Genomic DNA, 4,611 nt, shown 5'->3' on the forward strand with positions numbered 1-4,611 from the left:
ATTAATGTAAATGAAATGTGCTTCAAGGGCCCTTAATGTAAAGCGTTTCTGGAATTCAACTGTAAGTGGGGGGGCGGGGGGGGGGGGACACGAAGGAGAGCTGCCTGGAGTTAACCCCTTCCCATCACCATTGCCAAGTTGAGCTGCCCACTTTGGACTGAGGTCACTCCAGACAGACATAGACCTCTGCAGCTGGGATGAGGCAGTTGGAGGGGACCCCCACATCTCACCAAGAAGAATATGGGGGGTGAGAGGGGGCAGAGTGAGACAAAGGAGGATGAAATAGGGCAGAGGGAGGCAGCAGTTTCCTTGTGGCAACAGGACCCTTCCATGTTTGGTTTTTTTTGTCTCCAGCTGCCTCTCAGAATGAGGAAAGGCAAATCCTGGAAGTGAAAGAGACTCAGAGATGCAGCATGGCATAGTGGATAGAGCACAGGCCTGGGAGTCAGAAGGTCATGGGTTCTAATCCCAGCTCTTCCATGTGTCAGCTGTGTGACACTGGGCAAGTCATTTCACTTCTCTGGGCCTCAGTTCCCTGATCTGTAAAATGGGGATTGAGACTGCAAGCCCCATGTGGGACAGGGAATGTGTCCAACTCGATTTGCTTGTATCCACTCCAGTGCTTAGTACAGTTCTGGTTCTGGTAATGTATCCACAGAGTTTTCTTAAAAATATGGAAGTGGTTTACCATCCCCTTCTTCCGCACAGTAAACTTGACTCTCCGCCCTCGACTCTCTCCCATACCGCTGCTGCCCAACACAGGTGAGTTTTGACTTGTAGCAGGTTGCCTTCCACTCACTAGCTTCAGGTCAAGCTAGGAATGGAATGGGTATGCCTCTGCTTGACTCTCCCTCCCATAGCAGAGACTGGTAGAGTACTAGAAACTCTCCAGGTGTGATCTTGAGAGGGAGAGCTGACCCTTACAATAATAAAAATAATAATTGTGGCATTTATTAAGTGCTTATGTGCCAGGCACTGTACTAAGCACTGGGGTGGAAACAAGCAAATCAGGTTGGACACAGTCCCTGTCCCACATGGGGCTCGCAGTCTCAATCCCCATTTTACAGATGAGGGAACTAAGGGCCAAAGAAGTGAAGTGACTTGCCCAATGTCACACAGCTGACACGTGGCAGAGCTGGGATTAGAACCCATGACCTTCTTAATCCCAGGCCCATGCTCTATCCACTATGCAATAGGAGTCGCTACTCTATCCTAATCCTCCTCGACCTCTCAGCTGCCTTTGACACTGTCCTTCTCCTCAACACACTATTCAACCTTGGCTTCACAGGCTCTGTCCTCTCCTGGTTCTCCTCTTATCTTTCCGGCTGTTCATTCTCCATCTCTTTTGCGGGCTCCTCCTCCCCCTCCCATCCCCTTACTGTAGTGGTTCCTTAAGGGTCAGTTCTCGGTCCCCTTCTGTTCTCTATCTACATTCACTCCCTTGGTGAACTCATTCGCTCCCACAGCTTCAACTATCATCTCTATGCTGATGACACCCAAATCTACAGCTCTGCCCCTGCTCTCTCTCCCTCCCTCCAGGCTCGTATCTCCTCCTGCCTTCAGGACATCTCCATCTGGATGTCTGCCCGCCATCTAAAACTCAACATGTCCAAGACTGAACTCCTTATCTTCCCTCCCAAACCCTGCCCTCTCCCTGACTTTCCCATCACTGTTGACGGCACTACCATCCTTCCCGTCTCACAAGCACACAACCTTGGTGTCATCCTCGACTCCGCTCTCTCGTTCACCCCTCACATCCAATCTGTCACCAAATCCTGCTGGTCTCACCTCCGCAACATCGCCAAGATCCGCCCTTTCCTCTCCATCCAAACCGCTACCCTGCTCGTTCAAGCTCTCATCCTATCCTGACTGGATTACTGCATCAGCCTCCTCTCCGATTTCCCATTCTCCTGTTTCTCCCCACTTCAATCCATACTTCACGCCGCTGCCCGGATCGTCTTTGTGCAGAAATGCTCTGAGTATGTTACTCCCCTCCCCAAAAATCTCCAGTGGCTACCAATCAACCTACGCATCAGGCAAAAACTCCTCACCCTCGACTTCAAGGCTCTCCATCACCTCGCCCCCTCCTACCTCACCTCCCTTCTCTCCTTCTACAGCCCAGCCTGCACCCTCCGCTCCTCTGCCGCTATCCTCCTCACTGTGCCTCGTTCTTGCCTGTCCCGCCATCGACCCCCAGCCCACGTCCTCCCCCTGGCCTGGGATGCCCTCCCTCTGCACATCCACAGGGGAATGAATGAGACAACTTGACAGCATAAGACAAGGGTCAGCTCATTCATTCCCCTGCCTTTAGTTAGGGAAATTCCTGACCCTCACCAGGCAGAAAGATGCCTCTCCCACACTCCCACTCTTAGTGAGAAGCAGCATGGCTTAGTGGAAAGAGCATGGGCTTGGGAGTCAGAGATTCTGAGTTCTAATCCCGGTTCTGCCACTTGTCAGCTATGTAACTTTGGAAGTCACTTAATTTCTCTGTGCCTCAGTTACCTCATCTGTAAAATGAGGATTAAGACTGTGTACCCTTCATGGGACAACCTTATTACCTTGTATCTCCCCCAGAGCTTAGAACAGTGCTTGGCACACAGTAAGCGCTTAATCAATACCATTACTATTATTATTATAAATCTTCTGAAAAGGAAACTTCACAGCCTCCTTGGGCTGCCTTTTCTAAGGTCTAACCATCCCTTCAGTGATTCCATTTCTCCCCACCATGCCATGACCTCCTCTTCCCTAGACTCCATCACCCCAATTCTATCCCTCATCCATCGTCCACATCTTCACAGAGGCCAGGATGGGGCCAGGTCATTCTCCCCATGACCAGACAGGACACTCCCAGCATTGGAGATGGAAACCCAATAGTCCAGGCTATTACACAATTATCACTCTCTCTGGAGAGGCAGTGTTGCCCAGTGGGCTATATCAAGGCTGGATTCCAAGATCCAGGTTCTCTCTCTGGCCCCACCAAGTTGTCTTCTCACCTCTCAAGGTTCTCTGTGCCCCTCCAACCCACCCCGCCTTGGGATTAGCCAAATTAGATTCTGGTCACACAGAGTTTAGGAAAAGCCACACCCACCCCTTTTCTTGAACATGGTGCCCACTGGCTGGAACATTTGAGAGCATTACCAGGCACTGGTCCCCTTTCAGGATGGCACCCGGAGAGTTTCCAGTACTCTACCAGTCTTGACTATGGGAGGGAGAGTTAAGCAGAGACATATTCATTGAATCGTATTTACTGAGCGCTTACTGTGTGCGCAGCACTGTATTAAGCACTTGGGAAGTACAAGTCGGCAACATATAGAGATGGTCCCTACCCAACAACGGGCTCACAGTCTCCATTCCTAGCTTGGGTAGTGGCTCATGAGTGGAAGGCAATCTGCTACCAGTCAAAACTCACCTATGCTGGGCAGCAGCAGCCTGAGAGAGAGTTGAGGATGGAGACTCAAAGTTTACTGCATGGAAGAAGGCAATGTTGTACTTTCCCAAGTACTTCGTACAGTGCTCTGCACACAGTAAGAGCTCAATAAATGATTGAATAAATGAATTAATGAATGGTAAACCACTTCTGTATTTTTAATCAATCAATCAATCAATCAATCGTATTTATAGAGCGCTTACTATGTGCAGAGCACTGTACTAAACGCTTGGGAAGTACAAATTGGCATCACATAGAGACAGTCCCTACCCAACAGTGGGCTCACAGTCTAAAAGGGGGAGACAGAGAACAGAACCAAACATACCAACAAAATAAAATAAGTAGGATAGAAATGTACAAGTAAAATAAATAAATAAATAGATAAATAGAGTAATAAATATGTACAACCATATATACATATATACAGGTGCTGTGGGGAAGGGAAGGAGGTAAGACGGGAGGATGGAGAGGGGGACGAGGGGGAGAGGAAAGAAGGGGCTCAGTCTGGGAAGGCCTCCTGGAGGAGGTGAGCTCTCAGCAGGGCCTTGAAGGGAGGAAGAGAGCTAGCTTGGCGGATGGGCAGAGGGAGGGCATTCCAGGCCCGGGGGATGACGTGGGCCGGGGGTCGATGGCGGGACAGGCGAGAGCGAGGTACAGTGAGGAGATTAGTGGTGGAGGAGCGGAGGGTGCGGGCTGGGCAGTAGAAGGAGAGAAGGGAGGTGAGGTAGGAGGGGGCGAGGTGATGGAGAGCCTTGAAGCCCAGGGTGAGGAGTTTCTGCTTGATGCGCAGATTGATCGGTAGCCATTGGAGGTTTTTGAGGAGGGGAGTAATATGTCCAGAGCGTTTCTGGACAAAGATAATCCGGGCAGCAGCATGAAGTATGGATTGAAGTGGAGAGAGACACGAGGATGGGAGATCAGAGAGAAGGCTAGTGCAGTAGTCCAGATGGGATAGGATGAGAGCTTGAATTAGCAGGGTAGCGGTTTGGATGGAGAGGAAAGGGCGGATCTTGGCAATGTTGCGGAGCTGAGACCGGCAGGTTTTGGTGACGGCTTGGATGTGAGGGGTGAATGAGAGAGCGGAGTCGAGGATGACACCAAGGTTGCGGGCTTGTGAGACGGGAAGGATGGTAGTGCCGTCAACAGAGATGGGAAAGTCAGGGAGAGGACAAGGTTTTACCAAG

At 50.6% G+C, this 4,611-nt stretch overlaps 1 non-coding gene across 1 annotated transcript; it reads right to left on the reverse strand.

The window, feature by feature from the left end:
* Nucleotides 1-772: 772 nt before the first annotated feature.
* Nucleotides 773-910, reverse strand: LOC119920293. The gene has a single exon (XR_005448051.1). It is a non-coding gene; the product is annotated as a small nucleolar RNA SNORA7 (small nucleolar RNA).
* Between the last annotated feature and the right edge of the window lie 3,701 nt (nucleotides 911-4,611).

The sequence above is a fragment of the Tachyglossus aculeatus genome, chromosome X1, assembly GCF_015852505.1.
Source record: "Tachyglossus aculeatus isolate mTacAcu1 chromosome X1, mTacAcu1.pri, whole genome shotgun sequence".
Lineage (NCBI taxonomy): Eukaryota > Metazoa > Chordata > Mammalia > Monotremata > Tachyglossidae > Tachyglossus > Tachyglossus aculeatus.